At 51.3% G+C, this 18,889-nt stretch overlaps 1 long non-coding RNA gene across 2 annotated transcripts; it reads right to left on the bottom strand.

Moving 5' to 3' along the window:
• Nucleotides 1-849: 849 nt before the first annotated feature.
• Nucleotides 850-18,006, bottom strand: LOC144377952 (uncharacterized). Of its 2 annotated transcripts, XR_013439301.1 has the most exons (10): nt 17,806-18,006; nt 10,756-10,850; nt 8,328-8,509; nt 7,442-7,536; nt 6,948-7,023; nt 5,331-5,447; nt 5,093-5,177; nt 4,875-5,006; nt 3,582-3,651; nt 850-3,100 (listed from the first exon to the last, which is right to left on the bottom strand). It is a non-coding gene; the product is annotated as an uncharacterized LOC144377952 (long non-coding RNA). The 2 variants fall into 2 exon arrangements; XR_013439300.1 differs by lacking the exon at nt 5,093-5,177.
• Between the last annotated feature and the right edge of the window lie 883 nt (nt 18,007-18,889).

Here is an 18,889-nt window from a genome sequence, read left to right as displayed (position 1 = left end):
GTGTGGGGACAGGCTCAGAGGCAGTGTCAGGGCACGACGACTCTGGGGAGGCGGAGGCCCAGCCCCTGGGGCAGAAGCCCTCCCTGGGGGAGTGAGGGGTCCACTCTCACCTGGGCAAGGGGCCACCGTCCTGGTGTCTGGTCCTGCGTCTGGCCCCCACCCTGGCCCCAGGGGAATTCGACTGTGGAAACCGCACTCCCGGGAAAGCACCGGGCGAGCCAGGGGAGGCGCCCAGCCCGGCTGCCCACGAGGCCTGAGCAGACCCAGACGCTCACCAGGAAAATGCATTTTGGTTTTGGACCCAAGTCCTGATTTTGTAGAATAAACATGTGTCAACGCTGAGAGCATGTGCACCGCTCATCAGCGGCTGGGCCTGCCAGGCTGCGTGCCGTCCAGAGGCTGCTGCGCTCATTCTTTCCTCTCTGGGCTCCTCCTGGCCTTGGGGACCTGCACGCATGCCTGGCTTGAGAGGGTGGGGAAGGACCTTCAGGAATCCACAGCTAGAAAGGCCTCTCCACGGAGGGGTCTGTGGCTCGGGTGGCTTTTCTAATCCCACTGGAGTGGGGGGGGCAGGCCAGAAGGGTCACTCATCCACAGGGCCCTAGCGGGGCGCCCGCCTTCTGCTCCAGGGCCCGGGCAGGCCCCTTGCTCTTCCTTCCACAGTGCCCCTCCCCCTGCGCTCTGCATGTCATCAGTCGATTCTTCCTTTCTGTTTAAAACTCATTTTCTACTTCAGACTACCCCACCGTCCTTCCTCGTCTACCCAGAGGGTAGAGACGTCGGATTCTGCCCAGGACATCCCACGCAGAGTCTGCCTGACGCTCCGTAATCACTGGCGCTTCATCAACATTTGACATTTAGTAGAGATTCAATGAACTTTTACCTCTGGCCAAGATAGAGTAATAGAGGCTACATTTTCCCTCCCTCCTGAAGCATTTAGAAATCTGGACGGAGTATAGGAAATCAACAGATCTCAGGCATGGGACGTCGGCTCAAGGCAGGAGTCCCTGAGATGGGGACAGCGTGGGCCCCGGGTCTGCACCAGCCCACGGCTGAGTGGGCTTCCAGGCCACCACAGTGCAGCCAAGCCAGAAGGGCCCCACGTCACTCTGAGCCGAGGAGCTGGAACTGGAAGTTCAAGGACGCTGAGGACATTGGCACAAAGTGGGGGTCTCAGTGGGGACCGGCAGAGAGCCCCTCCCATGTGCTCTGCAAAGGGCTGATCAGCTCACGAGAGCAGACCTCCCGAGGAGGTAAAGGACAATTGGGAAGTGCTGATTCCCACCAGCCATGTGGGATGGTCTCACGAGTCACGGGCACCGGGGAGGCACTCCGTAGGGAGGTGGCCCGTGGTGGGGCAAAAGGCCCCCTGGACTAAATGGCACTTTGATGCTTCTTAACAGAGCTCAGAACCGAGTCTCAAGGGGATCAAATTGCTTCCAAATAACTTAACTCTGTCTGAAAACAAAGCCCAAGGATACTCCCAGGAGTGAAGCATCAGCACCTAACAAGGTAAGATTTGCAGTGTCTGGAATCCAATAGAAAAGGACTCAGGCACGCGAAGCCGCCGGGAGGACCACATAAATGGCAGAAAACTCAATTAATGGAGAGTGACTCAGAAACGCCAGAGATGATGGGGTTAGAGACAAGGCCCAGAAAGTTATCCTGACTCTATCCTCCTGTCCAAGTGTGAGCCTGAACAGAGATGTGTGATGAGTGGAGGTGAGGCCGGGGGGCTGTGCCCGAGACCAAGCCCACCACACTGGGGTCCCACAGAGTCAAAGCCTGCGCAGGAGAAGGCTGTTAACCTGAAGACAGGATGGGGACTGTAGCAAGTGGAGGCCGGTGGGTGGGGGGCAAACTTCCAGAAGCCCAATGTCTGTAAGGAGCGGTTTCCAGAACCGGAGAGGAAGAGACAGGCAAACAACAGGGAAGAAGAGCAACACAAAATGCTACAAATTGGATAAAACCTATGGACATCAGGATTGAAGAAGACCATGAGCCCAGGCACACGAAACAGGAAGAAAAGCAACCAAGTCACATCCTAATCTAATTGCCCAAAACCAGCGATAAGGAGAGAGTCTTAGAAGCAGCTGGGAAAAGAAACCACTCTGTACAGAGGAACAAAAGGAAAGAGGAGAGCAGATTTCTTGTCAAAAACGAGGCAAGTGAGAAGAAAATGGGTTAACCGTTACGTTAAACAAAAACCAATCATCTCTCTATTCTATACCCAGCAAAAGTATCTTTCAAAAATGAAATTAAGGCTGACACAGGAGGATCACAAGTTCAAAGCCATCCTCAGCCACATAGCAAAGCCCTAAGTGACTCAAGGAGATCCTGACTCTAAATAAAATATAAAAAAGGGCTGGGGAGGTTTCTCAGTGGTTAAGCATCCCTGGGTTCAATCCCTGGTACCAAAAAAAAAAAAAAAAAAAAAAATGAAGGTAAGCATTGGGGACTGAACTTGCACGCATGTGTGAGTGCCCAGAATGAACCCCGCGGAGCTCCATGACTGGGATGCACCAGGAAAGCCATCGACAGGAATGAAAGCACCGAAGACTGACTCCCACACACCAACCTGAAAGCCTGTGAGGCCGACTTCACAGTGCGGAAGGACCTGGCGGGAAGGAGGAGCGCTGCACGTGTGCGTTGTGGACAGACACCATCCTTCCCCAGTTTAAAACATCTCCCACAACATGATTTTGCGCCACTTGGTGCTAGAAGGGTGGTCGGTGGCACTGAAGGAGCTGGCCACCGTAGCCATGCCGTGGCGTGGCTTGGGCTCAGCAGATACAAGGGAGGCGCTGCCGAGTTCATGGGGCTCTGGGGCCTTCTGAGTTCCTCTGGGGACAGGGGGACAGGCAGAAGCATTTCGTGGAGGTCAACTCTCCCTCCGAGGTCCCCAGGAAGTCCTAGCTGACCGTGGTGGCATGAGGGTGGACAGGGCCCTCAGCTCACGTGGCTCACAGCTGCCGACACTGCTGTGTGGCTTGGAGATATGCAGGTCCAGGAGAGAAGTCAGTCTTGTCTACAAACCTCCTTCCCTGACAGAGCAGAGGACGACACAACTTCCACGGGGTCAGCACGGGGGTCTGTGTGCCTGAGGAATGAGAAAGTGGCCACAGAGTCCAGACGGAGCTTCAGCCCTGTGTACGCCGGGCAGGGAGAGGACCGGCCCCCGTCTCCCGCGTCCCGTCGGCCTTCTCGGGCAGCGTGGGGTTGGTAGGGGCCAGACCTGAGACCTTCCAGGAAGACCTTCAGGCCAGACCTGCCGTTTCTCTCCAAGGAGATGCCCCAAGGAGAGAAGTGAGGAGACACGCTTCCCTCCTCCCCATGCACAAGAACAGGGTCCCCTCCCCTTCCTCAACGGGACCAAGGGTCCCTCTCCTCAGCAGCAAATGCACCACCTCCCTGCCCAGCTGCCGCTCAGGAGTTAACCAGAGGCTGCCAAGAGCGGGTCCCCGATGGCCGCCGCTCCCCTCTGCGAGGGTATCCCGGGTGAAGGGCTGGGGGCTGCTCAGCCTACCTCTCTTAACCAGACTGCCCAGGACCACCCCCACAGGCCACTGCCCTCCACTGACCCCATCCTGCTGACGTCCTGGCCTGACCTGCATCTGGTCTGTCTCACACGCAGCACTTGGATCCGCTGCCCTTTAATTAGAGAGACAATGTGTTAGGTAAATATGACGTCTTCCAAATGTCTCAGGGCGGGCATGCCTCCCACACACATGGGGAGCCAGCTGCCATCACCCTCAGCAGGATCTCATAGGTCTAGCTTTTCTCTTGGAAAGCTGAACTCCCATGGAGATCATGGATCCTTCTACTGAGCTCTGCTGTTGTCAATTAAAAAAGAATTGCTTTTGGAAGAAGGGATGTCATTATTTCCCCGAGTCGAGAAGGATGTTTATATAATAACTTTGATTTTCCTTGGGCTGCATTTTTGATCCTCGTTGATGGTGATGTGAGACAGGCCAGGGAGCCTGCCCCTCCCTGAGTGGTGCCTGTCGCAGCTCAGCTGCTGTCTCTGACCACCCACCTGGGCATGCTTGGGCATGAGAGGGCCAGGCTCTCTCAGAGGAAGCCCTCTCGACATCCTGATGGTTGGGGCCCATGTTGTAGAATATGCAAGATGTTATAAAGGAAAAAACAAAAAAGGAGATTTTCTGCCCGTACAATCCTGGGGGTAGGAAAGTCCCCTTTACCACGTGTCTACAAGTGCCTGGGACACAGTGATGTCTTTGTGGAATGCCTCAAAGAACCCTTTAGAGGCCAGACCAGCTATCTGGGAGTGTATGGGAATTTAAGATCAGGTAGGTCTGTATCAGTCAACTTGAGCTGCTATAACAAAGCATCCTGGATGGCATGGTTCAAACAACAGAGAATTTTCTCAAGATTCTGGAGGTTGGGAAGCACCAGATCAAGGTGCCAGTGGCTTGGTTCCTGGTAAGGGTCTTTTATTGGTTTGTGGATGGCCATCTTCTGGCTATACCCTTACATGATGCAAAGAGAAAGGGATAGAGGTCTTATAACTTTTCTTCTAAGGATACTAATCCCATGAGTGACCTAATTATCTCCCAGAGGCCTCCTCTCCTAATGCCTTCCCATCAGGCCTTCGCGTTGTGGGGGAGGGGTGTGGATTTAGCGGAGGAGCACAACTCTGTCCGCAGCAGTGGGGAGAGGTCAGGCAGATACCGTCTAAGACTTGCCTGCCAGAAAGTCCATAAGGAAGAGTTCTGTCTGCCTGCAAAGGCCATCTAACCAGAGCGCCATGGGCACTAGCCAACATTCCACTCCCCCTGGGTCCCCTGGTCAACACTGTCCTAAGGATCCCACCTTCCAAACCTCAGCTTGGGTCCACACTGCCACATGCCCACCTGCTGTCCAGGAGGGAGCCCACTCTCCTGCTCAGCTCAGGTCGCCAGCTCCTGCACAGGGTGCCTGGAGGCCTGTGTTTCCAACGTGCAGGTAGTGATACACTGTGGGTCGAGGGAATCCTTCTTAGTGGCCTATGAACAACATAGTTTTCCAAGAAATAAGACAGAATACAAAATTGGGTGTGCCCAGAAGCAGTGGCCTGCTCCATACGTCACACCTGTGTCCACAGAGATGTTCGGGCTGGTCCTGACTTCTGAGTGAGCAGCGAAGAAGGAGTTTGAAAGCTGTTGCTTTGGGGGACGCTGAGGATAAAAAGGTCCACTCTGTCCTCAAGATGCCTTGAGGCAAGGTGCAGAGATAGGACATTTGAGGTAAGAAAACCCTCTGGGAGCATTTGTGCTGAACATCTCTTTTTGTTGCTATGGAAAAAGGCCAAGAGCAATGCGGAAAGTTACCTTGCGTCTTCCAGGGGGTCCACCGTGGGCCTCCCCAGGCCTTCTCCTGGGAAGACAGACAGGAATCCTCTTACAGGCAGACAAGGTAGTGGAGCCAGCCCCTCCCCAAACTCTTCCCTTGGAAAGAAGAGAAAACAAGCAGAAATAAATCATTTTGGAATTCAGGAAATTAACTAAAGGCTTTCAGCATTTCTAGGAGCATTTATTCAAAAGGAATGACAGAATCTTGATTTTGTAGCACTTTAACCTAGTTATTGTCTGTACCCTCTTTCCCACTCCGTGACAGCCTTGAGAACCAACGGAGACGAGTCGGTGGGCCGCACTGGAAGGAGACAGGGTGGGAGCTACCAAACCCATTACCAGAGAACTGCCATCACTAGAGCAGTCGTAAGCTTCACTCCCGACCCCTGCAAAGCTGTCGTTGATGCTCCTCTGGTATACAAAAGCATTTTCTCTGGGGCATTTCTTGAAAACATGTATAGATGGATATTTAGTTTTGTGGAATCCCAGGCAGTTGCTGAAACTTTGAGAAAACAATAAGGTAACAAAGTTTAAAAGGAAAAGCTGGGGAACAAGAAGCCCACTGCAGCTCTGAAAAGCTGGGAATTCAGAGGACCTCTGCATGGTGTGCACAGGCTTGGGGAAGGCCTGGCTCTTAGCTCCTGCTGACCCTGGTGCTCTGTGGAGTAGAGAATGGAGAATCAGCAGATGTGTCAATGCTTTTTTGGGCATTTAAAATAATACATCATGCATTTCCATCTTTGTCAAGGGTGTGTGTGTGTGTGTGTGTGTGTGTGTGTGTGTGTGTGTGTGTGTGTGTGTTGGGGAACTCTGAAATTTATAGGATGCAGTCAAAGCAGTGCTTAGAGGCAAATGCATGCTTATAAACACCAACAGTAAAAAAGAAGAAAGATTTCAAGTTAATAACTGAAACTTCAGGTTTGAGAAGATTGAAAACAAAGAGTAAATATATCCTAAAGCAAGTATGAAAAAGCATATCATAAAACTTGGAGGTGAAATTATGAAATAGATAACAGAAAAACAGAGAAAGTTAGTGAAGCCAGAATTGGTTCCTTTTAAGATCAACAGAATTGAATGATTTTCAGCAAGACATACCAAGAAAAGAGAGAAGAGCCAGCTTACTAACATCAGGAATAAAGGAGAGAACACTAATTTTAACTTGACAAAAATCATTTTTTAAAAGATAATAAGGAAATACAATAAACCTAGATGAAATATGCAAATTGTTAGAAAGATATGAACTTCTGAGACTGCCTCAGGAGGGAATAAAACTTTGAATAGACGTATAACAAGCAGAGATGATGATGGTGATGATGATGATTAATAATAATAATAGCAGCAAGGTACTTCTCACAGTGAAAATTCCAGACTAGATGGCTCACTGATGACTTCCACCAAAAGTTCAAAGAATTAATGTCAGTCACAAAAGATTCCAAAAAATAGTATCACCATGAATCACCATGACACCAAATAACAATGCCACAATATGGCAACAAAGTAAAACTGTAGGCCAGTATCTCTTATGAATACATAGGCATAAAAACAACCCATAGAACACTACAAATCAAACCCAATGATGGGTAAACAGGCTCATACCCGACGTCCAAGTGAGATTTATCCAAGAAATGTAGTTTCTTTCACATCCAGAAGTTGAGCAATTCAATGCATCTCACTATTAGAAAAAAGGGTTAAAACACATATCGTTGCAATAAATACAAAAAAGAGTTTCACAGAATCTAATGCACTTTCATAACTATTTTCCATGTTTTTTACTCAAAAACTTGAAATAGAAGTATGCTTTCTCTGGCTAATAAATTACTATGAAGAACTCACAGTGTACTTTATATTTAATGATGAAAAGCTGAAAGTCTTCCCCTTAAGGTCAGGAATAAGACAAATATGTCTCTCCACGTCTATTCTACATCATGCTGGAGGTTTGTTATGTATTAACCTATTTTATTTTATTTGGTACTGGAGCTAGACATGGGGGCGCTTTACTACTGAGCCACATCCCCAGCCCTTTCCTTTTTTTATTTTGAGACAAGGTCTTCTTAAGTTGCTTAGGGCCTCCCTCAGTTGCTGAGGCTGACCTGGAACTGGAGACAAGGTCTTCTTAAGTTGCCTGATCCTCCCGAGTTGCTGGAATTGCAGGCCTGTGCCACCATGCCTGACCGTACCAGAGGTTCTGAAAAAAACAAATCAAGCAAGAACAGAAATAAAGGCATTCAGATGGTCAAAGGGAATGACTTATCCCTATTTACAGATTCATGATTATGTATATGGAAAATCCTGAGGAACACACATAAATAATCATGCATACATAATCAAACCTAATAAATGAATTCAGCAAGATGGCAACGTACAAAATCAATGTATAAAAATCAATGATATTTTTCTAAAGTATCATTGAACAAACAAAAAAATAAAATTAAGAAATAAATTCTATTTGCAGCAGTACCAGAAAGGATAAAATGCACAGGAATAAACTTAATAGAAGAAGAGTGAGTCTTGTTCCCTAAACTATAAATCATCTTTAAAAGAAATTAAGGAAGTCCTAAATAAGCAAATTGAAAGATATTACAAGCAAAGATTGGAAGAGCTAATGTAATTAAGATGAAAGCACTCCCCAAATTGATGTAGATTCAATACAGTATCTGTCAAAATCTTATCTGACTTATTTCAGCCATTGACAAACTGATCCTAAAATTTTATCAAAATGCAATAGCCCAGAATAGCTAAAACAATCTTGAAAAAGAAAAGTAAAGTTGAAGAGCTCATACTTCCTTATTTAAAAGTTAATACAAGCTACAGTAATTGAAAGTGTGGGACATATCTAAGCATAGACTATAGATTTATAGGCTAGATCTTGGAGTACAAGAATCAGTCCTATACTTATGGCTTTTAAGAATGTTGTCAAGAAAATTCAATAAGGCAGATGATAAGGTTTTTTTTTTTAAAGAAATAGTGCTGATATACCTTTATAAGCTACACCATCACATGAGCTCTAGAACGCAATGTTGCATCTGGAGGGATCCATGAGTAAAGGGGACATGCATCGAAAGGGTCAGAAGAATATTGTCCCTGGACCTGCATCACCTCTCCTGTGAGTCCACACAGAGCAGCACCCTCACACCAATTCCCTTGGCTTGTGAGTTCTTCTGTGGGGAAAAAGGAGCAAAGTGAGCGTCCAACTTTCCCATCCGCTCAGAGAGAAAATTTTGAAGCAGCAGAAGTGGTTCCTTACATGCAAAGGAACCTTTGGAAGGCTGTAAGCAAATGTTTTAAGCAGAAATCCTGCAACACAGGAAAGAACTGAGTGATGTATGTTCAGAACGCTGAAGAAGAAAAATTCCAATAAAGATACTATAGCCAGCTCCACTTCCACTTTAAAACGAGGAAAGAGACTTCCCCAGACAACGAAAAGCTGAGGGAGTTTGTCCTCTCACCAGACGTGCTAATGTGGTTACTTCAGGTGAATGGTAGTATGCGAAAGGGCACTGAAAACCATGAAAAATCACTGGTGGAGATGGATATATAGACAAAGGATGCTGTAACACTTCAATGCAGTACTGAATGGTGCAGCATGAATCCCTTTTAACCCTGGTAGGTAAGTCCAAAGGGAAAAAAACGTATTTTAAAAACCCACAAAAATTTGTTAAAGGACAGATGATATAAAAGAAGTAAATTCTGACACTGATCAAAAACAGGAAGTACATATATACGAAGGGACCTATAGAATTTCTGTATATGATTTGAGTTAAGGTGCCATCGGTTTAAAATAGACTGTTACAATTATAGGCCCTTTTGTGCAAACTTCCTGGTGACCATGATGAAAACTTCCAGTGGGTACCTAAAAAGGGCAAAGAACCGAAGCAAAACACCATCAACCACCAAATAACAAAGGAGGATGACAAGAGAGAAGAGGAGGAGCCAAAGAACTGTAAACAGGAAACAGCCCTGGTCTAGATGCTAAAGGTCCCCAAAGGCTCATGTGCTGAATGCTCGGTTGGCCGACTTGTGGAGCTGCGGGAGGTGCGGGGCGGAGGTGGGGCCTGGTGGGGAGGACCAGGTCTCTGGGAGGTGCCCTGGAGGGTGACACTGGGAACAGCACGGACAGAGCCCCCATGCCAGGGCTCCTGCCACTGTTCCTGTCGTGGACGACCTCACCACAGGGCAGAAGTGACTGGGCCAGCCAGGGACCCAAACTTCCTAGACCATGAGCCAAACTCGATCTTTCCTTCTCATAAGTGGATCATCTCGTGTATTTTGTCCCAGTGACAGAAATGAACACAGCAATTAACAAAATGGCAACACTAAGTCCTTACCTAAAAAGAATCACTTTAAAGGTGATTTAAAGGTCAACTCGTTTATCTCAACAACCAGAAGATATAAAGTAGCTGAATGGATAACAAAAACAAGATCCAACTATTTGCTATCTACAAGAGATTCATCTTAGATTTAAGGACACACAGACTAAAAGTGAAGGGGCGCCAAAAAGTATTTTGTATAAAGGGTGACCCAGAGAAAGCAAAAAGACAAAACCAATAAAACAGGCCTTTGGTAAAAAAAAAATGATGAGAGAAAGAGAGGAGATGCTCCTGACATCAGATTAACTAAATATACAAAGCAAACATTGATGATCTGAAGGAGGAGCCTCCAATATCCCATTTTTCAATAATGGATAAACAGTCCAGAGAGAAAATCAATACAGACAGCAGGCTGGACAGATGTCCCTCGCAGGTGAGCCTCCGACAGCAGATGGCCGTCGCAGGTGAGCGGGCCGACTGTCAGCCGCGTGGCTCCCAGCCCCCACTGATGCAGGCCAGTGAGATGCGCTCTGGGCCACCAGGAAGTCTCAACAAGCCAGAGGAGCGTGAGGTCACTCCAAGTCCTTTCCCAACCACAATGGAATGAACCGAGAATCAGGAACAAAACACAAGACTGCGCAGACACACTGACACTAAACAGCACTCTCTTGAACAACCCTGGGCCAACAAGAATTTAAAAGGGAAATTAGAGCATGTCTTGAAACAAAAGAAAATGGAAACAGAACAGACAAAAGTGAAGGGATGTGACCCAGAGCAATGGGGAGAGTGAGTCACATTAACAGATGATCCCATTAAACACCTCCCCTGCACCTGGGGGCTGAGGGAAAGGCCAAGGTCAAGGACAGCAGAAGGAAGGAAGGAAAGAAGGTCAGAGCAGGAAAATAAAATAAAAGAAGAAAGACGGGGAACACCAAAGACCTCAGGAGCTGACTTTGTGAAGACATAAAATGGACAGACCCTCAGAGAGACGAAGATAGAAGAGAATGAGATCAGAAATGAGAGAGAGGAAACTGTAAAACTCGGCCTCAGAAACAAACAGACAAAAAAATGGAGGTCGAGATTCATAGAACACTTACATGGGAATAGGTCTGACAGTCTGGAGGTGAACACATTCCTAGAAATGTTCAGCCCCCCAGGGCGGAATCCGGAGGAAACAGAAGCTTGACCAGACCTGTGAGGATCAAAGAATTGGAATCAGTAAACAAAGATCTCCCAACAGAGAAAAGCCTAGGACCAGGTGGCTTCGTGAGGACGGTCCACCAAAATATTTGAAGAAGAGTTTGCACTCTTCCTTCTTAAGTTGTTCCCCGAAATAGAAGAGGGAACGCTTCTAAACTCATTATGCGACTAGTGTCACCCCATTCCCAAAGCCGGTCAAGACCCTGCAAGTATCTCTGATGGACATGCACCCAAAGTCCTCAAGAAAATACTCGCAAAACTCACTCCCCAGCACAGAAGACCATGCACCATGACCAAGTGGGATCTGGCCTGGGACTCGAGCAGTCTACCTGTGCCAGCCAGGGGGTGAAGCACTCAGCCAGGGGGTAAAACACTCGAGCAGAACGGAGAGCACAAACCACAGACTCAGCCCAACAACAGGACAAACCTAACACCCTGTCATGAAAGAAACTCTCAACAAGTCAGGAGTAGGAGGCCCCCACTTCAGCACAGTTAGGACCACACATGAAGATCCTGCTGCTGGTGTCAGAGTCAATGGTGAAGTCCTGAGAGCTTCCCTCCAAGGTCTGGAACAGGGCAGGCGGCCACTGTCACCGCTGCTCTCCAACGTCATACTAGGAGTCCTAGCTGGAGAAATCAGGGCAAGGGGACGTGAGAGGCCTCGGTCAGAAAGGGAGTCATGAAACAGGGTCTGCTTACACAGGACAGGATCCTACCCATAGGAAACCCCAAGTTGTCCTCAACGTTCTTAGAACTAATCTGTAAAGTTGGAAGACAAGATCAGCATACAAAAATCAGTTATACTGAGAGCAAACTACCAGAAATAAGAAAACAATCCATTTTCAATAACATCAAGAAGAGTAAAATACATAAAAATACTAAAATGCTTATCAATAAGTTTGACCAAGGAGTAGAAGACTTGTACACTGAAAACTATCAAACATGGATGAAAGAAATTAAGACAAATAAGAATAAATAGAAAGACATCTTGTATCCACAGATTGGAAGGATTATTTTTGTTAAAATGTTCATACAACTCAAAGAGATCTATAGATCCCATGTGATCCCTATCAGAATTTCTATGGTGTCTTTTCTGCTTTGTGGTGTTTGTGGTGTTTATGGAGACACTACAGCAGGATCTCATATGGTCAGACACGCACACTGGGGTCGATTCCATGGTAGAGTACCCTTCCTTTACCTCCCTCCTCCCTCCCTCTGACCACTTTCTCTCCTGGTCCTCGTCCTGTGTTCATGAAATCCCTTTTATCCTCTCCAGCTTCCTCGTACGAGAGAAAAACGTAAATCTGACTTCTTAGATCTGGCTCATTTCGCTTAACATGATCCCAATGCTGTCTTCTACAGAAATAGAAAAAAAAAAACCCTAAAATATTTATAGAACCACAAAATATCCTGAAGACTCAAAGCAATTTGGAACAAGAAAAACAAAGTTGGGAGCCTCATACTTCCTGATTTCCAAATATATTACCAAGTTACGGTGATCACAGAAGTATGACACCAACACAAACACAGCCATCTACTCCAGTGGGACAGACTAGGGGGCCCAGAGGGAACCCCACATGTATGGCAGCTGGTCTTCAGCAAGAGTGTCCAGAAGACACAATAGAGAAAGGACAGGCTGCCATAAATGGTGGGGACCACCAGATGCCCACGTGCAGCAGAGTGAGACGGGATCACAGCCCACCCAACAACACGGTGAAAGACTCTGAATGTGCGACCTGAAACCACAGGACCTGTAGCAGAAAACAGGCAGAAAAGCCTCTCCCCTGGTCTTGGTAATGACATCTTAGAAATGGCTTCAAAAGCACAGGTCAAAAATGGTCAAGGGGGAGTCACATCAAACGGAAGGCATTCTACACAGCAAAGGAAACAATCAACCCAGTGGAGATGGCAGTCTCAGAGAGAGAAGGAATCTGCAAACCGTGTATCTGAGGAAGGGTGGATATCCACGCTCTAGGAGGGACGCTGCGACTCCAGGCCAAACCCACGCCACCCAATTCAACACAAGCCAGGAACTGCTGACACGTTTCTCCAGAGAGCACACACACAGGGCCTGCAGGTCTGTGAAAAGCTGTTTGACGTCCATGGGCATCAGATAAATGCTCAGCCAGACCATAATGAGTTGCCTCGCACCTGTAGGGAGGGAGGCTTCTGGGTGATCTGCACTGGGGGCAGCATGGAGGGCCCCAGAGATTCAGAACAGAACTGCCTTCCAGACGCGGCAGCCCGCTCCTGGGCGTGCAGCTTCAGAATCGGAATCGGGATCTCCAGGAGACCTCGGCACTCGGGTGGCCACGGCTGCACTACCCACAACCGCCACCGCATGGGAGCAGAGTGCGCGTCCACCCGGGATGAAGGGTGAAGGGCCTGGGTGCCCACACACAGTGGAATGCCATCCTGGTTACGGCCGCAGCCTGGACATGGTGCTAAGTGACATGGGCCAGACACAAGATGACAAATGCCGCGTGATGGCATGGCTTCAGTCTGAGAGCTCCCAGGAGACTGCACTAATGGGATGTGCACCCGAGATCCTGGGCAGGGACTGATGAGGGAGGCCAGGAAGTCCCTGCTGGTGAGCCATCTGACGCCTGGAGGCCCTGGGACGCTGCCAGCGTGGCTCAGCCCACATCCCAGACCCTCAGGCGCAGAGGGCAATGGTGAGACTCTGAAACCGAGGCGGAAGCCTGAGTCCCAGGGAGTTACTGATGTGAGTCCCTGGGTCCAAAAGCTAGAGAACCTGGTAAGTTCTAGTGCCCAAGGCCCAGTTCCGGAGCAGAGAGGGCAAGAATTTGTCTTTCTTCGGCCTTTTTGCTTCATCCAGGTCCCCAGGTGATTGGCTGGTGCCCCCAGATTGACAGTGATCTCCCCGGCTCAGCCCACTGACCACTGCCGTCTCCCCCAGACACCCCTCAGATGTACGCCTGGGCTGCCACCGGAAGCCAGACCAGCTGAGCCTCCTGGCAGTGGAAGACTCCAACAGGTGCGGGGCGACGTCCGGAAGCACTGAGCGTCGTTCGTGCAACAGTTGAACCCACCCGCTGTGGAGGTGACACCCCAGGTCAGCCTTCTCACCATGTAGACGTTCACATTCATATGTAAGGAATCTAAGGTAGTCAAGCTCATAGGACCAGAGAGTGGAATGGTGACTGCTAGGGGTCAGGGGAGAGGAAGAGGGAAGCTGTCAGTCAAATGGCTAGCAAGGTTCAGCTAGGCAGGAGCAGGAAGGCCTAGGGATCCGTTTCGTAGCTTATTGTCTGCAGTTGACAATATTGAACTGTACACTTAAAATGTTGCCGAGATGGTAGAGCTTTTAAGTGTTTTTTTCACATCCATACACAGTAATAATCATCATAGTAATAGTGAAGAAGCAAGAAGCAGCTTTTGGAGGTGGTGGATGTGTTTATGGCATAGACTGTGGTGACGTTTCAGGGATGCGTGCCTGTCTGCAAACTCGTAAAGTCATGGCACTAAATATGTGCAGCTTCTTGAATATGAATCAAACCTTAATAAAGTGGTTTTTGAAAAAGAAGACAAATAACTTAATTTAAACACGTGCAAATGATTTGCACAGCTATTTCTCCAAAGAAGATATATAACTGACCGCCGGGCACGTGAAAAAATGCTTAAAGTCATTAGTTGTCAGGGAAATGCAAACCGAAACCTCAGAGTCTCCACTTCCCTGGCAACCCGGATGAGTAGAATTAAAAAGGTAAAATCACTTGTTTTGGTAAATTTGTGAAGAAATTAGGGTCCTGGCTTTTTGCTGGTGGGACTGCAGAGCGGTGGGACGTCTTTGGAAACCAGCCTGGCCCTCCTTGGAGGTTCCGAGGGAGTGACCACACGAGCACGCAGGTTCACTCATGGGTGTGAGCCTAAGAGGCCAGTGGCCACCACGGGAGCGCCTGGATTCAGACAGGTGGCAGCTTTGTCCACAATAGCCCCAAAGAGGAAGCTGCCCCGTGTCTCTCAGAGTCACCCGAGGCTGTCCCTGGGAGAGAACAGCATCCCTGGGGCAAGAGGACGTGCTCTGGTGATAGCTGGGGGCTAGATGACCCCCCCCCCCAAACGCAGCAGCAAATGACCGACACCAAGCACAAAAGCAAACCCAGGGCATCCAAGTTCCTCTGGGCGCGTCCAGAACGGGTGAGTCCGGGGAGACGCGGGAGGGGAGCAGCAGGCGCAGGAGTGGTGTGGGATGTCCTCCTGAATGATGGGCCTGCCCAGGAGTCAGTGGCGCTGGCCCACAGCATTGTGAATACTCCACATTTTTAAAGGATGAAATTCATGTGTGTGAACTACATTTTAATAAAATACAACCAAGAGGACGAGTCCTTGAGCGAGGGTGGCCCTGTGTGGGGCGGTGATGGCTGCAGAATCTCCAGGGGATGCCTTTTGGGAAGGGCCACACCTGTGGGATGGCCTAAAGCCGGCAGGTGCCACCTGCCAGCCGTGCGCGGACCCTCCTCCCAGCACTCCCTGATCCTGTCCTCACGATGGCCTGCTGGCCAGTGTACCCTCCCCACTGTACAGATGGGGAAGTCGTGGGTCGGGGGGGCTAAGCAAGTCGCCCAGAGTGAAGGGGCCCAGCAGAGGCCAGCGTCCATGTCTACCTGAGCCTGTGCACTCTCCATGCCCCGTAGGCTTCAGGTTCCTCCTAGAGACACCATGGAAGAAGGGCCTCTCCTGGCCTGGAGGGGCACGAGGCAGAGAGGGCCCGTGTGGGGGGACTGGAAGTCGCTCAGCACCACACACAGAAGGGGCCTGGCCCAGAGGTGACCTCAGGCATCAGTAGGAAGCAGACCACTCAGGGCCGTGAGAATCTTGTGTTTGGGTGACAAAGGGAGTGACTCGGCTGTGACTGTGAGCCCCGAGACTGCACGCCTCAGAGGGACAAAGAAGCCAAGGACGTGGGTTCCATCTGGGCCCATCTGAAACCCAAACGTAAACGTGCCTCAGTGGCCAGCACCGTGCAGGGTGACCTGCCAGGCCTCAGGATGCAGTCCACAGTCTGGGACTGTCCCTCCTGCTCCAGGCTGTGCTGTCTGGCTTTTTTCTGAACAGAGAGATCATCCTGCATAGCCCTGTAGTCATCACAGACGGGACAATGGAGGAAGAGGGGGTGCTCATGGTTCCCCAAGATCCGCGAGGACTGGGAGGTCTTTCAATGTGCGGTGACTGGTAGGGGGCCAGGGAATGGGACGGTGGCCCCACAAACTCTGGTGCTGGGGTTTGGTGGTGGCTCCCCTACTGTCTAGCTCCATGACCCGATCCGCTCCTGGGAGCCTGCTCGGCTGCAGTTTCCTTATTTGGATGACAGTATCGGGGTCCCCCTCACCCCTAGCACCTGGAAAGCTCCAGGCCCTGTTCTCCCTGCTGGATGAGGACATGATCCAGGGGCTGGGAGGGGCTGACCTGGCCAGTCTGAGGCTCAGCCAGCCCTCGTGACAAACTGTTTCTGCAGCAAGTCAGCAGACATACAGGTCCCCTCCCCAAGAGCCAGGCCCAGCAAGGCCCTGAGGGAGAGGGGACCTGCTCCTCTCAGGACACCCTGGGAGGAGGTAAGAAAGAACGACATTACGCAAGCCACATCTCAAAGGTCTAGGAGCAGAGTTACCAGTTCTCCCAGAAACAGGGTCTGTCGTGTGCTTATGGGAACGTTTCCAAGGCAGAGGGGGCCCTGGTCCCCGTGAACCTGGCCAGGGACTCGCCTGGGGCCAGTTGAGGCGCTGGCAGGAACTGTTGGGCCCCACTGGGACACCACGCCCGCAACACTGAGATGTCAGATTAGAGAGAAGCCGCCGGGGACTGGGATTCCAGGTGCCTGGCCAGAAGGCACAGATCTGATTTGCTTGAAATGATAACGGGAGGCAGAGAAAACCCAGACCACTGTGGGAAGAGCCGCCCGTTCGCCAAGGCAGGCCCAGGCAGAGGGCTGAGGGGCCCCAGAGCCCAGAGTTCCCGGCAGGCCCCCACCTCCGCTGCCAGGATGTGTTGGGGTCAGCTGGGCTGTCTCAAGCCAGGGGACAGGGCTCTGCCCCGCTGCACAGACCCCAAAGATTTCATGCCCTGGAACACTCCCGGTATGGAGCCTTGCCTTTGTCCCCAGGGATCCCTGCCCTGCTGCAGTCCTCTGGGACCTGCGTTGACGAGGGGCCCCCGCCAGCCAGGCCTCCTCTGAGCTGGTGCCTCCTCCTGTGGCTGCTTCTGGTCATGGCGGTCAGGCCCACCAGTGCCCACAGGGGGCTCTCCCCAAACTCTCTAAGGCTCCAGACTCCTGAGGCAACTCCCAGGCAGGGTCAGGCTGTGCCCAGCAGGGAACTGGACCCAAGCTGCCTGTGCCCGACCCCATCGCCGCACGCAGCAGAGGCCTTCCTAGAGGGGACTGAATTCAGGGTCTTTGAGGCCAGGAGATGAGCTTGGGCCGTCTGGGTGAGGCTTTGGGGACACGGCGTCATCCCCCTCATCAGATGGAGGAGGGGGAAGAAGCCACTTGTGGTGAGAGACGCAGGTCATCACTGGCTTTGAGTTGGGAAACGGGACCAGGAGCCCAGGAATGTGGGCGGCTTCCAGAAGCCAGGAAGAGCCAGGAAACAATTCTCCCTCCCGGGAGCCCCCAGAACCAACGTGGCCCTTGGCACCTCCACGGGAAGCCAGGAGCGGGCTTCTCCCCTCTGCGGGCTGGCGCCTTGCCGGGTTGCCAGCTGCTCAGTGTGAGCGCTCACCAGGGGATGTCCCTCCACGACCACTTGGAGAGATGGACCCCTCCATCCCCCCAGCCCCTGGGAGGAGGAGAGGCCCTGAGGGAGACGGCAGCCCCCACTGTCACCCAGGGCTGGAGCCAGGACACAGGCAGTCCTGGCCCAGCACAGAGCTTCTCCGAATTAAGGTCCTGTGTGCAGGGGGGGCTGGAGGCAGGGGCGACCACTTACCTTCTTCTAGACGGGGGCTCTTGGAAGGAGTGTCCTCTCTCTCCGAGGTCAGGGGGCACCTGGGCATCTCCACAGCACAGAGGGCATGGGCCACAGGACCCGGAAGGCACTGCCAGCTCATACCAGCTTGCACTTGTGTTCCCACTGGGTACCAGGCCTCGCTGGGATCTCCCTGTGGATCCCAAAGGAGAGTCTCGGTGGGGGCGGGGGTGGAGCAGCCTGGGTGGAGGAGGGAATCGCCCAGGAGCCGGGAGTTGCGTGGGGTCCCTGGGGGGGCTGGGAGGTGCATGGGGGCCCTGGGGGACTGGGAGGCTGTTGCTGGTGGAGGCTTCTCCAAAAGGCTGAGGGGGAGTTGGAGGACACTGTAGCTGAGGCCACAGGTGGAGGAGGCCAGAGGGAGTCTCCACCAGGGGCTGAGCTGTGTGGAGAGCGTACTAACTGCTGAGGCCGCCCGCAGGACAGGACGGGCCGCTGAGGGGTCTGCGCTGTCCCAGGAGCACTGGGAACTCGCTGGCTCTAGAGGCCTCCTTCTGGAGACCCTGCATGGGTGAGGAGCTGGGAGGGATGAGGCTGGAGACAGGCCAGGGGCAGAGAGCAGACAGGCCCCTGCAGGACGGGTGGCTGGGCAGGGTCCCGGGTCTTCTCAAAAAGGGAACTGACAGTGGAGACTTGGGAGCAGCAGCTGGAGCCTGACCCAGGGTGGCGCTGTGCATCCTGCCAGCCTGGCCAGGCGACCTCCTGCTGCCCCAGGGGATGGAGTCCCCGGTCCCCGCCCCGGCTGTGCCTTCCTGGGGGCCTTTCTCTCCTGGAGAGCTCCTGCCTGCACGTCTCCCTGAGGGACCGTGGTTCCCCCTGCTCTGGACGACTAGATTTTATTACCGCTAATGAGCCCATCTGAGGCCAGGCAAGGCAATTACGGTGCCAGGCCTTCTCGCAATCGCTCTCAGAGCCAGGCAGGCATGCAGCCCCGGCGCACGCCACCCACCACCGCCCTGCCTCATAATGAGAGGGAGAAATCTGGGAATTAATGAGAACAGGAAAACTAATCACAGGTTGCCGGGCTGCACTGCGTCCCAGGAGGCCT

The sequence above is a fragment of the Ictidomys tridecemlineatus genome, chromosome 5 (assembly GCF_052094955.1).
Source record: "Ictidomys tridecemlineatus isolate mIctTri1 chromosome 5, mIctTri1.hap1, whole genome shotgun sequence".
NCBI lineage: Eukaryota > Metazoa > Chordata > Mammalia > Rodentia > Sciuridae > Ictidomys > Ictidomys tridecemlineatus.
This window is presented reverse-complemented; position numbering and strand designations above follow the sequence as displayed.